Source organism: Malania oleifera, chromosome 2 (assembly GCF_029873635.1).
Source record: "Malania oleifera isolate guangnan ecotype guangnan chromosome 2, ASM2987363v1, whole genome shotgun sequence".
In the NCBI taxonomy this organism is placed as follows: domain Eukaryota; kingdom Viridiplantae; phylum Streptophyta; class Magnoliopsida; order Santalales; family Ximeniaceae; genus Malania; species Malania oleifera.
This window is the reverse complement of record NC_080418.1, coordinates 13,449,087-13,468,378: the sequence shown is the minus strand read 5'-3', so window position 1 is coordinate 13,468,378 and position 19,292 is coordinate 13,449,087.

Genomic DNA, 19,292 nt, shown 5'->3' with positions numbered 1-19,292 from the left:
CCAAATGAAAGCCCTGATCAGATTGGTTCATGTTGTTGTCTCAAATGAATTGTCAGACTCAATGTTGAGTCTGAACTACGTAATGACCTGATCTTGGAAAGGTACATAGACAGTTTGTTCAAGTGACAAGTTCGGTCAATACCTTGTAGAAACCCCAAACTGGGGCAAACGTTATCAGGGGATGGGATTTTTGAGCCTTGGTTTCCCCTTTCTTCTAAAAACTAGTATCCTTAAACCTATATTTTGTCCCAAGTCTTAAAGACCATCTTGAAATCCAAACATGGGTTGAACTTGACTAAACTAAAGGCGGTCGTTAAGAAAGAGAGTTCCATTGGTTTCAAAACCAAATAAGATAGAAGAGGAGAAGTTTCCTTTGATAAAACTAGGGCAGTCAGCAAGAGGAGAAAATCAGTTATTGACGTCAACGTTATATGGTTCTCGAATACTGGTATGAAAATTTTCCTTTGAAATAGCATGTAAACACAGTAAAACATCTATTTTGTGTGTATGAACTTTTGATTCAGCAAATTGATGTCCTAAACGCATGATCATTCATCATTAAAGAAAAACAAAAAACAAACAAAACAAAACAAAACAAAAAACAAAGAAACAAAAAGACAAACAAAGGGAGAGAGAGAAAAAGAAAAAAGAAAAATTCCCTTTTCCATTCTTTAAAAGATCCAAAAGGAGGACGGATAGTCAAAAGGACTTAATCATCGACACATTTTCCAAAAGAGGATCCTTGTGAAAGGCGGGTAAAATGGTCAGGAATAGTTACAGATGCACCTAAATGAGGCAAACTCCATGTTGAGTTCCAGTGAAGCTAATTTAGGTGCCTTCATGTCAAAGCCAAATTTGAAGCCAAGATTAGCGACAAACGATGGTAACTGGGGCAAATTTTGGGTTGAGTTTTGTCTAAATTGATTCTGATGTTGTTAGTTTTACCGTAATCCCAAGAGGGGGGGGTGAATTGGTATTTTCGAAATTAATGCCTTAGGTAAATCCCCTAACAACAGTATTACACAACCTTAAGGTCAATCTAGTGCAGATAAATTAATTCAATTTAAATATACAACATAAATTAAATTGCACAATTAGATTAACCAAGCATGCATGAGAAAGCTGTAAATAAAGATGACACCTAAAAATGTTATCGAGGTTCGGCAAACTAGCTACGCCCCCGCCTTAACTAACAAGCACAAGGATTACCATTATAAGCTCACTTAACGGGTGGAGCAGCACCTAAACAACCAAGTCAATTAGCACAGGGCTAACCTCAACCTTTACAACCAATCCTTACTAGGCTGGATTATCGCCCCCTCAGGCCACGTCTGGAATACAACAGTATTTTCACAATATGACCGGTACAGTGATTATGCTTTTCAATTAAGCAGATATGTACCAAATGTAATCAATCACATGCACATCAATAGTATAGAATATGTATGTAAGAACCCGAAAAATATAAAGGGATTTCTGCAGATTTCGTTGACGAAGCCAGATTTCATCGACGAAGGCAGTAGACTTTTCCTCAACGAAATTCAGAGGTTCGTCGATGAAGAGAAGCCGACAGGTCTGGAAAATTCTAAATATCAAACTTCGTCGATGAGGCTGCCGACATCCGCGACGAAATTCTTGATTTTTCGTCGATGAAGGTACTTTTCATTGACAAAAATCGGGTGGGTCAAAGGCTTAAAAAGGGGATATTTGGTTTCTTCTTCACTAAGTCTCTCTCTCTCTCTCTCTCTCTCTCTAAACTCTCTCTCTTTGGATTTCCTTGCCAGACATTGATAGAATCGGAAATCTGAGGTTACCACGAGGATCGTGGAAGGATTCTCTACAACTTCTGTGGATCGAAATCTCGTTTCGAGCGTTTTCGTGTTTTGGGCCAAAATCGAGGTAAGGTTCGGTTTTCATTTCTGATTCGGTATATGTATAGTAGTATGGATCGTAAGCATGTTTAGTATTGTGATTTGTAGATTTCGGAGTCTTAGTTCATAGTTTTGAGGGCCGTAGAGTTCGTGGTTTGGTTTCGGGTTGAGGTAAGGGGATTCTGTTTATATCAATTCATCTTCGAAATTAGGTTTGGTAGGCCTGTAAGCTACGATCGTATGTATGTTTTGACTACTTATTTGGGGAAATCTATCGGGTGAAAACACGGGATTTTCGGGTTATAGTTTTCGGGAAAATTGGGGATTTCGGGTATCATCTCTTATTTGATTGGAAAACCGTTTATGTTATTTACACTGTATTATTGAGGTGACCGTAATCCATATTTGCATAAACTATATACTTGAAATTGTAAACGATATGATTTGCCATAAACCAAATAAGTGTGGTATGTGTGTATGTTTGTATGTTGTTCCAGATATTTGTGAAAAACAGCTATGTGGCGGCTTATTACCGTACGCTGAAATGTATAGGGACGTGAGTTCCAAAGTGATTCCAGGTTTTGTGAAAAATGGCTAGGGGCGGCTAACTACCATACGCCGTAACGGCTAGGGGCGGGTAACTACCGTACACTGTAACAGCTAGGGCTAACTACCGTACGTTGTGCCTTGTAACGGTTAACTACCATGGGCAAGAGTGGCCGACTCTATATCCGGGGTGCGAAATATCACCAGTATGATTCGGTTGGTCACCGAATGTAGCAACGGACCACAATGGGCCTAGGTTGAAGCAGCGTAGTTTGCACATGGTAACGTAATCGGGGTTAGACCAGGTGACCTTGTGTAGTTGCATGTGTAGCAATGGATTCACTATTGGGCCTGAGTCAGAAACCTTTGTAGTTTAATGTGTTGGAACGTAACCACTGTGAGACTAGGTTACTTGTGCAGTTGTGAGTAGTGTGACGACACTGACTGTATGTATGTATGTATGTATGTATGTATTTGAGTATCGTATGAACTGGAATGGTTTTGTGAAAATACTGGAACTGTATGGAATTGTATGGGAATGTATGGAACTTGTTTTGAAACTGTTCGTATGTGTTTCAAACTGTATCGTATGTATGTGTTATGAAGTATGAAAATGACACTAGTATGCCACACATTGATATAACCCGTTTTCTCCCTTACTGAGAGGTGTCTCACCCCGAATATATATACAAATGTTTTTCAAGTCCTTTGGGTAGTCGAAACTAGCATCCTAGCATCCGGAAGCGGGGGGTGTGTTTAGCTACTGTTAGTACCTGATAGGTACAAATTTTGTAATCGGGTAGTCCTGATGGATTTTGTAGACACCCGTGGTATGTATAGTATTTGTAGGTATGTTTAACCCTGTATGGTATAGATTCTGGTATGGTACAGTTTGATGTAAAGAAAGACCTTATTTCGCTGCGTATATTGATGAGTATGGACACGTATTGTATGTATGTATATAGGGCATCCGTTACCCCATGGGGTCGGACCCTCTTGTATATGGTATCATGTATGTTTATATTGATACAGAGACAGGTTAGGTTACTGAATTCACCCCTAGGTCCCTTTTCAGGATTCGGGGCGTGACAGCTTGGTATCAGAGCTAACCAAGTTATTAGGTCTTGTAGACTTGGTTAGGAGTATTGATGTGTACATACCAGGGTATAGGATGTGGATATGGGTAGAATTGGTTGGGGTTGTTTGGTTGCTAGACCGGGAATTGTCGACGGTATTCCATGTTTTTCCTAAGATGACGATTCCAGTAAAAACAGGGCAGATCATTGATGACTTTCGTGTCGGTGTGATAGGACAGACCTGGACCTGGCAGGAAGTAGTTAACACAATTAGTATAGATCATTGTGTTAACTGTATGTGTTGTAGGGATTCTAACCGAATCCTATTCTGTTTTCAGTATGGAGCCCAAGGATAATAACTTGGAAAGTGGCTCCAAGGAGACAGCAAGTGATGAGTCTTCTTCTGTGTCTTGTAGTATGGCGAGACAAGTGATCCGAGAAATTGGGCGGAGTGTTAGGAGACGTGAGAGCTCTCCTACTGATGCAGGGTGTACCATTGAGAGGTTCACACGCATGCACCCTCTGACATTTACGGGAGGACCGGATCCGATTGTGGCGAAAGATTTGATTGAGAAGACCGAGAGGATTTTGGGAGTCCTCCACTGCACTGAGAAGCAGAAGGTCTTGTACGCTACCTTCCAGCTGGCTGGGGAGGCAGGGCGATGGTGGACAGTGGTGAGTCTGCTTGAGAGGCAGAGAGCTGGTTCATTTGCTATGACGTGGGGCCGCTTCAAGGAGGTATTCTTCGAGAGATACTTTCAGGTCTCCACTCGGAATGTGAAGGCTGATGGGTTTTCAGGCCTGACGTAGGGGACTTTGTCGATGCAAAGATATGCTTCCAGATACATCGAGTTATCTCGATTTGCACCATACATAGTTCCTAATGAGCACGACTCGGAGGTTCGAGAAGGGTCTGAGGAAAGACATTCGTCGTCTTGTGGGGATGTTGCAGATCCGTGAGTTTTCTGTTCTAGTGGATAAAGCCACCATAGTTGAGACCGACCTTCGAGGAGATGAGGTAGTTCAGATACAGGGGAAGAGGCCAGTATCTTCTGGTCCTCAGAGTGGTTCTCGGTAGGGATCGTGGAAGAAGAAGAAGAGCTATGGTTTCGGGTATCGGCAGAACACTGAGTGGCTGAGTTCTCAGGGGGATCCATCCTTCGCACCGTGCGTGAAGTGCCATAAATGGCACGAAGGCGAGTGTCAGCCATATAGGGGTGTTTGCTTCAACTGTGGCCAGCCGGGCCACATGGCGAAGTATTGTCCGGAACAGAGAAGGATTATGCCTGCACAAAGCCAGAACCGTGGGAGTAATCAGGTGCCTCGGGGAAATTATCAGGCAACCACGGCTCTGGCAACGGCTCCGGCAAGAGTATATTTGCTTACTCCAGCAGATGCGGAACACGCTGGGAACGTGGTGACAGGTACCATGTTATTGCTTTTGAATAAAGCTGTTGTTTTATTTGATTCGGGGGCAACCCATTCGTTTATATCTGCTAGTTTTGTGAAATTGTGCGAGGCAAAAACTTGTGTGATGAATGAGTTGTTGTCTGTGATTACGCTAACTAGGAGTGAATCGGTTTGTAGTAAGATGTTAGAAAACTACCCAGTTGTGATTCAGGAGAGACTGTTACCAGCAAACCTTGTGGTATACGACATGTCAGGTTTTGACGTCATACTGGGAATGGATTGGTTGTTCTCCAGTTATGCAGTAATTGACTGTTGGAAGAGGGTAGTAGTGTTCAGACCTCTTGGGAAACAGGAGTATGAGTTTTTGGGATCGTGTGTGCGTCCGACGCCATAGATCTTATCGGCATTATAGGCGAGGAGGTTACTCTTGGACGGATGTCAGGGGTACTTACCTTGTGTGCAGGAACCACCGCGAAATGAGTTGAGACTCGAGGACATTCGGGTAGTCAACGAGTTCCTAGATGTGTTTCCAGATGATTTACCCGATTTACCTCCGGATTGTGAGGTGGATTTTGCGATTGAGTTGCTGCCTGGCAAGGCACCAATCTCTAAACTCCATACCAGATGGCTTGAGCAAAATTTTGGGAGTTAAAGGAGCAGTTGCAGGAATTGCTGGATAGGGGATTCATTCTACCCAGTGTTTTGCCTTGGGGAGCTCCAGTACTATTTGTAAAGAAGAAGGACGAGTCGATGTGGATGTGCATTGATTACCGTGAGATTAACAAAGTGACAATGAAGAACCGTTACCCTTTACCTCGTATAGATGATCTATTTGACCAGCTGCAGGGAACACAGGTCTTTTCGAAGATTGACCTACGGTCAGGGTATCATCAGGTGAAGGTTAGATCTGGGGATGTAGCAAAGACTGCTTTTCGAACCAGATATGGCCACTATGAATTCTTGGTTATGCCATTCGGGTTGACCAATGCGCCGACAGTGTTCATGGATCTAATGAACAGGGTTTTCCATGAGTACCTAGATCGATTCGTAGTGGTATTCATTGATGACATTCTGGTATATTCGAAGAGTTTGGAAGAGCATGAGTACCATTTGAGGTTAGTGCTACAGAGGTTGCGAGAGAAGAAGCTATACGCTAAGCTGAAGAAGTGTGAGTTTTGGCTAAATCAAGTCGCGTTCTTAGGCCATTTGGTGTCTGAGGGCGGTATCTCTGTTGATCCTGGCAAGATTGAAGCTGTGGTCAACTGGGCTAGACCAAAGAGTGTGCAGGAGGTTCGGAGTTTTATCGGACTGGCGGGTTACTATCGTCGGTTCGTGGAGGGATTTTCTAAATTGTCTGGACCTCTGACACGGTTGACTAAGAAGGGGGTGAGGTATGACTGGACTAGTAATTGCGAGTAGTGTTTTCTCGAGTTGAAGCACCGGCTGGTTACTGCTCCGATGTTGACCATTCCTTCGGGGGATGGGGACTTTGTGATTTATAGTGACGCGTCTCTGAAAGGTTTGGGATGTGTGCTTATGCAATAGGGTAAGGTGGTAGCTTATGCTTCTCGGCAACTTAAGGAGTATGAGAAGAATTACCCTACACATGACTTAGAGTTAGATGCTGTTGTTTATGCCTTAAAGATCCGGCGACACTACCTGTATGGTGTACAGTGTGAGATCTTCACTGATCATAAGAGCCTTAGGTATTTCTTCATGTAGAAAGAGCAGAATATGAGGCAAAGGCGGAGGCTAGAATTGATTAAGGACTACGATTGTACGATCAGCTATCACCCAGGAAAGGCTAATGTGGTAGTAGATGCGTTGAGTTGGAAGTCAGAACATGCAGCAGTATCTACAGTTGTAGCTCAGCATCATATCATACGAGATTTGGAAAGCCTTAGCGTAGAGTTGATGTCTGGTGATCATCAGGCTTTCATTGCCAGCTTGGTAATCTAACCGACTTTGTTTGAGCGTATTAAAGCTGCGCAGGCCAGTGATGGAGAGTTAGCAGAGATTGAGGCGAAAGTACGGCAGGGTTTGGCTGCGGATTTTAACATCTCTGATATAGGTGTGTTGAAGTTTGGGACCAAGTTATGTGTTCCAAGTGACGATGAGATTAGAAGGATGATTCTGGAGGAAGCGCATCGTTTTTTGTATACGATACATCCGGGTAGTACAAAGATGTATCGGGATTTGTGCAAGTCCTTCTGGTGGAGTGGTATGAAGAGGGATATTGCTCGGTTTGTGGAGCAGTGTCTGACGTGTCAGCAGGTGAAAGCTGAACATCAGAGGCCGGTAGGGCCGTTGCAGCCTTTGCCTATTCTAGTATGGAAATGGGAACATATTTCCATGGACTTTGTTACCGGATTACCGACAGCGCTTCACAGGCAGAATGCTATTTGGGTAATTGTGGACAGGTTGACAAAATCTGCTCACTTCATACCGATGAAGGTTAACTACTCTTTGAGTAGGCTAGCAGAGTTGTATGTGCATGAGATTGTGAGAATGCATGGAGTTCCGGTGTCCATTGTTTTAGATCGGGATGCGAGGTTTACTTCTCAATTTTGGAAGAGCTTGCAGGAGTCATTGGGGATGAAGCTTACTTTCAGTACAGTGTTCCACCCCCAGACTGATGGACAGTCGGAGAGGACGATACAGATCTTGGAGGATATGTTACGGGCTTGTGTATTAGACTTCGATGGTAGTTGGATTCAGTTTCTGCCACTAGTGGAGTTTGCCTATAACAACAGCTTCCAGGCTAGTATGGGGATGGCACCGTTTGAGGCTTTGTATGGTCGAAGGTGTCGGTCTCCTTTGTATTGGGATGAGGTGGGTGAACGTCAGGTTTTAGGACCTGAACTTGTGCAGCAGGCATTTGAGAAGGTGGGTTTGATCCGGGAGAGGATTAGATCAGCTCAGAGTCGGCAGAAGAGTTATGCGGATGTTCGCCACCGGGAGTTAGAGTTCGAAGTGGGAGGTAAGGTATTTCTGTGAATCGCTCTGATGAAGGGAGTGATGAGATTCAGCAGGAAGGGCAAGTTGAGCCCGAGGTATATTGGACCAATCGAGGTACTTGAGAGAGTGGGTCCTGTAGCCTATAGAGTAGCATTACCTCCAGCACTTTCGAGGGTCCACGATGTGTTTCACATATCTATGCTGAGAAGGTACGTGTTGGATCCATCTCATGTTATCAGTTACGATGAGTTGGAAATTGGGGATACTTTAGCATATGAGGAGATACCTATTCAAGTTCTGGATCGTAAAGTTTAGAAGCTCCGTACCAAAGAGATACCATTAGTGAAGGTATTGTGGCGAAACCACGAGGTAGAGGAGGCTTCTTGGGAACTAGAAATGGAGATACGCCGGAAGTATCCACAGCTGTATGAGTAGTATTTTGATAGCAGGGTAGTATGAGTATGTATGTATGTAATCCTCTATCATCGTATTGTATTCAGTGGTTAGTATCAGGGAGAGTCCTGTAGTATTGTGAGCTCCTGAGCCCGTGTATGTATGTGACCACGGTATTTTCCTCCACCATAAGTGAGGGAATGTATATATGTATTGTAACGGGGCTGCGTATAAATGGCCGCCGTATTCGTAGAGTATGTATGTATCGTAACAGCTGGGTATCATGGCCGCCGTATTCTCTAGAGTGTGTATGTACGTATTGTAACGGGGCTGCGTATAAATGGCCATTGTGTCCTCTAGAGAATGTATGTATGGATGGTGACTGCTTGGTATCAGTATGTATGTAATTTACAGCTTGGTACTTATGTGTCTGTCATGACAGTTTGGTTTCGCTTTAGAGTGAGTATGTATGTAGTAGTATGAATGTGTTGTAATGAGAGATTTCAAATTTCGAGGATGAAATTTTTGTAAGGAGGGGAGATTGTAAGAACTCGAAAAATATAAAGAGATTTCTGCAGATTTCGTCGACGAAGGCAGTAGACTTTTTGTCGACGAAATTCAGAGGTTCATCGAAGAAGAGAAGCCGAGAGGTGTGGAAAATTCTAAATATCAGACTTCGTCGCAAAGGCTACTGACATCCACGACGAAATTCTTGATTTTTCGTCAACGAAGGTACTTTTCGTCGACGAAAACCGGGCGGGTCAAAGGCTTAAAAAGGGGATATTTGGTTTCTTCTTCACTAAGTCTCTCTCTCTCTCTCTCTCTCTCTAAACTCTCTCTACTCTCTCTCTCTAGATTTCCTTGCCGGTCGTTGATAGAATTGGAAATCTGAGGTTACCACGAGGATCGTGGAGGGATTCTCTACAACTTCTGTGGATCGGAATCTCGGTTCGAGCGTTTTTGGGTTTCAGGCCAAAATCGAGATAAGGTTCGGTTTTCATTTCTGATTTTGTATATGTATAGTAGTATGGATCGTAAGCATGTTTAGTATTGTGATTTGTAGATTTCGGAGTCTCGGTTCGTAGTTTTGAGGGCCGTAGAGTTCGTGGTTTAGTTTCAAGTTGAGGTAAGGGGATTCTGTTTATATCAGTTCATCTTCGAAATCAGGATCGGTAGGCCTATAGGCTACGATCGTATGTATGTTTTGACTACTTATTTGGGGAAATCTATCGGGTGAAAACACGGGATTTTCGGGTTGCAGTTTTTAGGAAAATTGGGGATTTCGGGTATCATCTCTTATTTGATTGGAAAACCGTTTATGTTATTTACACTGTATTATTGAGGTGACCGTAATCCATATTTGCATAAACTGTATACTTGAAATTGTAAACGATATGATTTGCCATAAACCAAATAAGTGTGGTATGTGTGTATATTTGTATGTTGTTCCAGATATTTGTGAAAAACAGCTATGTGGCGGCTTATTACCGTACGCTGAAATGTATAGGGACGTGAGTTCCAAAGTGATTCCAGGTTTTGTGAAAAATGGCTAGGGGCTGCTAACTATCGTACGCCGTAACGGCTAGGGGCGACTAACTACCGTACACCGTAACGGCTAGTGGCGGCTAACTACCGTACGTTGTGCCCTGTAATGGTTAACTACTGTGGGCAAGAGTGGCCGGCTCTATATCCGGGGTGCGAAATATCACCAGTATGATTCGGTTGGTCACCGAATGTAGCAACGGACCACAGTGGGCCTAGGTTGACGTAGCGTAGTTTGCACATGGTAATGTAATCGGGGTTAGACCAGGTGACCTTGTGTAGTTGCATGTGTAGCAATGGATTCACTATTGGGCCTGAGTTGGAAACCTTCGTAGTTTAATGTGTTGGAACGTAACCGCTGTGAGACTAGGTGACTTGTGCAGTTGTGAGTTGTGTGACGATACTGACCATATGTATGTATGTATGTATGTATGTATGTATTTGAGTATCATATGAACTGGATTGGTTTTGTGAAAATACTGGAACTGTATGGAATTGTATGGGAATGTATGGAACTTGTTTTGAAACTGTACGTATGTGTTTCAAACTGTATCGTATGTATGTGTTATGAAGTATGAAAATGATACTGGTATGCCACACACTGATATAACCCATTTCCTCCCTTACTAAGAGGTGTCTCACCCCGAATATATATACAAATGTTTTTCAAGTCTTTTGGGTAGCCGAAACTAGCATCCTAGCATCCAGAAGCGAGGGGTGTGTTTAGCTATTGTTAGTACCTGATAGGTATGAATTTTGTAACCGGGTTGTCCTGATAGATTTTGTAGACACCCGTGGTATGTATAGTATTTGTAGGTATGTTTAACCCTATATGGTATAGATTCTGGTATGGTACAATTTGATGTAAAGAAAGACCGTATTTCACTGCGTATATTGATGAGTATGGACACGTATTGTATGTATGTATATAGGGCATCCGTTACCCCATGGGGTCGGACCCTCTTGTATATGGTATCATGTATGTTTATATTGATACAGAGACAGGTTAGGTTACTTAATTCACCCCTAGGTCCCATTTCAGGGTTCGGGGCGTGACAATGTAAGCCCAGTGATGTGAATATTTGTGCAAACAACACTCAACAAGATGTGATCACAAGAATGTTCAAGAGTGTTCTAAACAAGGTATATCTTTGAAACAAGTTATATCAAATTTCAATAACAAATCAGGGTTTCAAAGATGCTAATAAGATATTCAAACTAACTTAAAAGATTTCCTTTAATGAAATGAACACATGAGTAGTTTGAAAATATTGTAGCTTGTAGAAAAATATTTTGCACAAGAAAATCAAAGCTATAGGAATCTTGCAATGACAATGTAAAGATCCTTAAGCTTGTTAGTTTCTCCCAACACAAGATTTATAATGTTCAAATCTGTGGGATAAACTTAACTAAACTCCCCCAAGATCAATATCAATAAACAATCAAGGCAATGGGAGTATTAGTAATATTTAACAAGCACTAACACAATCAATATACTCTCACAATACTAAAATGTATCAAGGGAATGAAGGAATGAGAGTATTTGAGCAAAATGGGATTTTGAAAATAGAGAGTATTTTTGTTAATGATTTTTTCTAATTAATTGCTAATCCTCACAAATGAGCTCATATATATAGACCAAGGCCAAATTATGACTGTTTAGGACATGTAGGGCATTATTAGATTTGTTTTAAATTAATTTAGAGAAATTAACCCTTTTAACCACAATAAAATATTAAGTAACTTGAGATGATTCGAGTGGATGAACTTTGGTTCGGTCGTCCGAATAGACTCAATTCTAAAAGACATTTTAAAAGGTTCGGTAGCCCGAGTCTCGGTTTGGTTGGCTGAACAAAAGTTTCGGGTGCCTGAAGTTAAGTTCGGTTAACCGAACTTAAGTGTTTGGTCACCCGAGGCCTATTTTGAACTAAAATCTTCGATGGCCCGAGTTGGTAAAAAAGTTTCCTTTTAAAGGGTTCAGTCGCCCGTGGACGGTAAGTTCATTTCTGATTCGGTCACCCGAAGTCAGGTCAAACCACTAACTTCTCAGCTGTTCGGGCGACCAAGGTGTTTTGAACACCTGGGGTTCGGTCGCCCGACCTCTTACAAATATTGCCTATTCTATTCAATTTCATTTCAAGTTGATCCCTTGATTGTGAATGTGAATGGGGACTTAATTGTGCATAAGTGTTGGGACCTAAAGTCTCACTAAGGTTTTACTGAACTTACCATATATCATATATGCACAATATGTAGATATTTATTACAGACCTATTCTCCTAATTACTATTACAAACCCTCATTACATAAAATGAATTACAATCATAAAAATTGTCTTCAAGGTCTTCATGCTTTGCTTTCATGTGCCATTACTTGATCCGCTAATATAAACCTGCACATATACTTGAGAGCCATCAAATACTTGAGTATTTGTTATTATCAAAATCGGGTGTGACCTATAAGGTCAACAGATGCCTTCATATCAAAGCACAAGATGAAAACATAACCAAGATCAATGTGCGATGACCGAAACTGGGGCAGTTTTCGAGTTCCATTAGAGCAAATTCGGGAGCTTTCATGACAAAATAGAAGTTGAAAACAGGGTCATGACCAGTGAATAGATGAATGAAACTGGGGCAGTTCTCGTGTTAAAAGTACGCCCAAGATCAGAGATTGGGTTGTTGATTAGAGGCGCGTTGGAAATAAAGAAAGTTCATGCATCACCATGCATTTCATGCATTGCATAAAAAAAGAAAATAGAAATGCAAACGCATCATGTCATGCAACATGCATACCTATCCTTGTATTTTGGCACCATAAGTAGCAACATGCATCATGTAGCATCATTCAATCATATTGTCCGCATCCCTTGTCAAGAAGCAATTCATGTTTAATGTCAATAACAGGGGAAAACTGGCTCAGGGAAAGATCTCGGGATCTGGCACCCAATTGATCATTCCCAGTGGAGCAATTTTTCAGGACTTAGAACCTACACATAAACTTATTTTTCAAAGAGTCTTAGGATCTTGCACCCGATTGATCATCCTCAGTGGAGCAATTCTTCAAGACTTAGAACCCTGCATATGAGTTTATTTTCCAAAAAGTCTCGAGATCTTGCACCCGATTGATCATCCTCAGCAAAGTAATTCTTTAGGTCTTGAAACCCTATACTTGAGGACATTTCCCAAAAGATCTTGAGATCTCATACTCAATTGATCATCCCCATATAGAGTAACCATCCCCCTAATCCAAATTGAGTCATCTACCTTGAAATTAGGGCATCGGCCCTATAACGACCTCAAAAATCTTAATATAAAATGAAACATAATAAATAGAAAAGTCAACCTAAACACGTGGGTAACGGGGACACCGTCATTCACAGCGGAAACTTATGCAACAGTAAATATAAATCACATTCTCAAACCGTAATATACATAATACCAGAGTCTACTATAATTCCATAATACTGTGTTTATATACAATCTCCAAAAATGCCAAAATAATCCTAGGATCATACAACAAAAAATCTCTCGATCCTAGTAAAAGACTTACCCCTCTAATGGGGTAACTCGATAAACTCAACCGCGATCACGCTCTGCCCGTCTTTCTGGGTTTCCTAAAAATCATTTAATGTTCGGGGGTGAGACACTTCTCAGTAAGGGAAAGTAAACTAAATACAGTTGTGTGGCAACATGAACATTTAAGGCAATTATACATATACAATACATTTCATATTTCTGTAAACTTTCATCATATCGTATTAAATAATCATATACTTTCATATTTGCTAGTAAATCATATCGTACATAAAATGTCTGTTATAACTGATAATACTAAAAACATACCCAGAATGAATAGCTAACTGATGTCATGTGTTATCCCCCATGACGGGTTGTGCAGCCCGAAGGCGGGACCCGACAATGGCTGGCCGACCACTGCTAAGTCAAAAATGTCTGTAAGTACGATGGGCCCGCCACACCCTCGTCCGGACTGCCAGGTGGACGTCCACACTCTACTGAAAGCCATTAACTATCCATCTCCCATCCCCTCGTAGGGTGGTTAGCACCAATCTAATCATAGATATCTGATCTATAAGTTACGGTACCGTGCTCCTGAACTGAACTAAATTAACATTCGGGTTCTGATAAGATATAATACATGATAATATAGCATCTTTCATAATTTCATAAATACGGCCTCGCGCGAAATCATTTCATAAATACGGCCTCGTGCCGAACATTTCATAAATACGGTCTCACGCCGAAATCATTTCATATATACACGGCCTCGCGCCAGAATCATTTCAGGTATATAGGGCCTCGCACCAAAATCATTTCATATATATACACGACCTCGCACCAGAATCATTTCAGGTATATACGGCCTCGCGCCGAAATCATTTCATATATATACACGGCCTCGCGCCAGAATCATTTCAGGTATATACATTCTGAAAATAAATCAATTATCATGTATTTGTCAAAATCATCATAACATACTGTATCTTTTCATAATACTTGAAAACATGCTTTACTCGTAAAATCTTCCATATCATAATACTTTTCATGAACATAACATTCATGCCACACAAAGCTGAGTAAATCATACATTTCATTCTAAAATTATAATTTCCGTACAACAGCGGTATTTTCCCAAATATGCATTTATTCCATAATATTCAAATATCGTACATATTTTTTAGAATATTAATTTGCTAATAAATAATAGTAATTTGCGGGAAAAATAACTGCTTTAGTTTATTCCCTTACTTGGCTACTGAGAAAGCCCCTAAAAATCTCGGTCTAACACCCATAGGGTTTCCTGATCAATGCCCTAAAAAGGACAACCCCCAAAATTAAACATCAGTATTTCTTCATAAATAAAATTTCCTACAACTATGGTAAGACCAAATTTGTCATAAAAAGCCTTACCTCAACTTAGGGACAAATTTCAACTCAGCTCCACTGACGATTCGCTCCGGCAGATATGGAGAGAACTTCTACAGAAGCATCGTAGTGACTTCAGATCATCGATCCGGCGAGCGGTGGAGCTGGGATCGAAGAGAGAAGGGAGAGAAACCGAATGGAGAGAGAGAGTGAGATTTTCCTTAATTTGGATGTTTAAATTCGAGTTTTTTGATATTTATAGGACTGGATTCGTCGACGAGACACGTCACCTCGTCGACGCGTCCTGTAGAAAGTTCGTCGACGAACCTGCACCTTCGTTGATGAATTTCAGTCTTCCCCAAAACCCTCTCTCGGTATCTTCTCGTCCACGAATCCCCTGTGTTCGTCGACAAGGCCCTGAGAATTTTCCTTCCTCTTTATTTAAATTACATGATTATTATTCGGGTCATCACAAGCCCTCACATCCAAAAATTGTATTGTTCACGATGAAACCGAGGCGCTGGATCACCTCAAAGCCTTATTGAATATCTCTTCATGCGAGTAGTTTCATCCAAATTGTTTTGATTATCTTATTAATTCTTATTAACCCTTCGCGGTTCGCTCTTATTGACCCATCGCGATCCCTCTCTTATTGACCCTTCGCGGTCCGCTTTTATTGACCCATCGCGGTCCCACCTTATTGACCATTCATGGTCCCACTCTTATTGACCCATCGCGGTTCCACCTTATTGACCATTTGTGCTCCCACTCCTTTTGACCCTTTGTGGTCCCACTCTTATTGACCCTTCGCGGTCTGCTCTTATTGACCCATCACGATCCCACCTTATTGACCCATGACGATCCCACTTTTATTGACCCTTTGCGGTCCACTCTTAAATACCCATTGCGAACCCACTTTTATTGACCCTTCGTGGTCCGCTCTTATTAACCCATCGCGGTCCCACCTTATTGACACTTCGCGATTCGCTCTTATTGACCCATCGCGGTCCCACCTTATTGACCATTCACGGTCCCACTCTTATTAAACCATCGCGATCCCACCTTATTGACCCTTCGCGGTCTCACTTTTATTGACCCTTTGCGGTCCCATTCTTATTGACCCTTCATTGTTCCACTCTTATTGACCCATCGCGGTCCCACTCTTATTGACCTATCGCGGTCCCACTCTTATTGACCCATCGCGGTCCCACTCTTATTGACCCTTCGCGATCAGCTCTTATTAACCTATCGCGGTCCCATCTTATTGACCCTTCACGGTCTCGCTCATATTGACCCTTCGTAGTCTCACTTTTATTGACCCTTCGTGGTCCGCTCTTATTAACCCATCGCGGTCCCACCTTATTGACCCTTCGCGGTTCCACTTTTATTGACCCATCGCGGTCTCACCTTATTGACACTTCGCGATTCACTCTTATTAACCCATCGTGGTCCCACCTTATTGACCATTCACTGTCCCACTCTTATTGAACCATCGCGATCCCACCTTATTGACCCTTCGCGGTCTCACTTTTATTGACCCTTCGCGGTCCCATTCTTATTGACCCTTCATTGTTCCACTTTTATTGACCCATTGCGGTCCCACACTTATTGACCTATCGCGGTCCCACTTTTATTGACCCATCGCGGTTCCACTCTTATTGACCCTTCGCGATCAGCTCTTATTAACCTATCTTGGTCCCATCTTATTGACCCTTCACGGTCTCGCTCATATTGACCCTTCGTAGTCTTACTCTTATGGACCCTTCGCGGTTCGCTCTTATTGACCCATTGTGATCCCACCTTATTAACCCTTCGCGATCCCACTCTTATTGACCCATCGCGGTCCCACCTTATTGACCTATCGCGGTCCCACTCTTATTGACCCTTCGCGGTCCGCTATTATTAACCCATTGAGGTCTCACCTTATTGACCCTTCACGGTCCCACTCTTATTGAACCATCGCGATCCTACCTTATTGACCCTTCGCGGTCTCACTTTTATTGACCCTTCGAGGTCCCATTCTTATTGACCCTTCATTGTTCCACTCTTATTGACCCATCGCGGTCCCACTCTTATTGACCTATCGCGGTCCCACTTTTATTGACCCATCGCGGTTCCACTCTTATTGACCCTTCGCGATCAGCTCTTATTAACCCATCGCGGTCCCACCTTATTAAGCCATCGCGGTCCTACTCTTATTGACCAATTGCGGTCCCACCTTATTGACCCTTCACGGTCCCGCTTATATTAACCCTTCGCAGTCTCACTCTTATGGACCCTTCGCGGTTCGCTTTTATTGACCCATTGTGATCCCACCTTATTAACCCTTCGCGGTCCCACTCTTATTGACCCATCGCGGTCCCACTCTTATTGACCCATCGCGGTCCCACTTTATTGACCTATCGCGATCCCACTCTTATTGACCATTCGCGGTCCGCTATTATTAACCCATCGAGGTCTCACTTTATTGACCCTTCGTGGTCCCACTTTTATTGACCCATCGCGGTCCCACCTTATTGACCCTTCGCGGCTCCACTCTTATTGACCCATCACGGTCCCACCTTATTGACCCATCGCGGTCCCACTCTTATTGACCCTTCGCGGTCTGCTCTTATTGACCCGTCGCGGTCCCACCTAATTAACCCTTCGCGGTTCCACTCTTATTGACCCATCGCGGTCCCATCTTATTGACCCTTCACGGTCTCACTCTTATTGAGCCATCGCGGACCTACCTTATTGACCTTTCGTGATCCCACTCTTATTGACCCTTCGCAGTCCTATTCTTATTGACCCATCGCGGTTCCACTCTTATTGACCAATCGCGGTCCCACTCTTATTGACCCATCGCGGTCCACTTTTGTTGACCCTTCGCAGTCTGCTCTTATTGACCCATCGCGGTCCCACCTTATTGGCCCTTCGCAATCCACTCTTATTGACCCATCACAGTCCCACCTTATTGACCCATTGTGATTCCGTGCTACCCATTACCTGTTAACTCCCGTTAAGTTCTAACAAAAAAAAATTGTTAACTACTAACTTCGCCAAAATAAATGCAACCTTCTCATTTAACCTTGTTTGTCATCTCCCCACCCCCGAATTGGCAAAAACAATACCCGATTGATCAAAGCTGCAACCTAGTTAAAATAGGTGTCTTTTATCTTTACAGACTTGTTGCTTTAAATAACGTAGGAGAGTTCCAACCGTTACATTGAAACAACGAAACTTACAAAGAGGGGCAGCTATCAAAACCCCAATTTTAACCAAGCCTCCCCAAGAGGACCCGTCACAATAAAAGCCGACTTAGAGCCCCGAAAATCGGAGGACCCTTTTTGAGAAACCTGATTGAATCCCGGTGTCTTAAGTTGAGTCGCATTATTTTTACCGAGTCCTGGTATTTTTATAGAGTCCCGGTATGTGTTTGATGAGTCCCGATGTCTTAAGTTGAGTCTCGGTGTTTTTGCCGAGCCCTGGTGTTTTTACTGAGTCTTGGTATGTGTTCGATGAGTCCTAATGTCTTAAGGTTAGTCCTAGTGTTTTTTCCGAGTCCCGGTATTTTTACCGAGTCTCGGTATGTGTTAAATGAGTCCTAGTGTTTTTAAAAAGTCCTGGTGTTTTTTACTAAGTCCTGATATGTTTTCCAATCAAGTCCTGATTTTTTTAAGTCGAGTCCCGGTATCTTAAGTCGAGTCTCGGTGTCTTAAGTCGAGTCTTGGTATTTTAAGTCGAGTCCCGGTGTCTTAAGTCGAGTCCTGGTACTTTAAATCGAGTCCCAGTATTTTTAATTGTGTCCCAGTATTTTAAATCAAGTTCTAGTATTTTTAATCGAGTCTCGGTATTTTTAATTAAGTCCCGTTTTTTTAAGTAGTCAAGTCCGAGTTCGTCAATGTCTGGAGATTAAGTTTTAATTTTTATTTTAGGGGGAATAACATTGGACAAATAAAAAAACAAAAAAAAATAATAATACATAAAAAACTATAGGGCAAATGTGTGGTATGTATTAAAAAAAAAGTTTGTACACCTCAAGTAATGGGCGCATCCCATTTTTGTGCATCCTATTTTTCTTGCGGGTACATGCGTTGGCCAATAAAAATAAAAACCAAAAGCCTATGAAGGCTGTGTGCGCAGGCGTGGGGGGGAGAGGATCACTGTTCATTCTACAGATTCTGTCCACTGTCTCCTTGCCCCCTCCTTCTCTGCGCATAGATCCCTCATCTCCTCTCCCTGATCTCTCTCTCGCAGACCACCACCCTCCTGCTTTGTCACTACTACAACCACCTCACTTCCCTAGCAGCAGGAACAACCTAGCCTCACCCTCGCCTCACGATCACCCAGCCACCTCACGGCCACCCAACCACTCTAGCTATCCTCGCGACGTCACCCATCTCTCACGGCGTCACCCATCACTCCACGCAGTCCCCCAACTCACGCGGCCACCCTTCCGGTGTCACCCATCTCTCACGGCGTCACCCAGCTTCTTCACGACATCTTTGTCGAATACGGCCGCTGGCAGATTCTCCACGCTCTCGCCGGAGTTCATATGCAGAACCTTTTAGCCACCGTGTCGGCGAACCTCTCCTCTGGCTTCGTCAACATCTCCAACGCCGACGGCA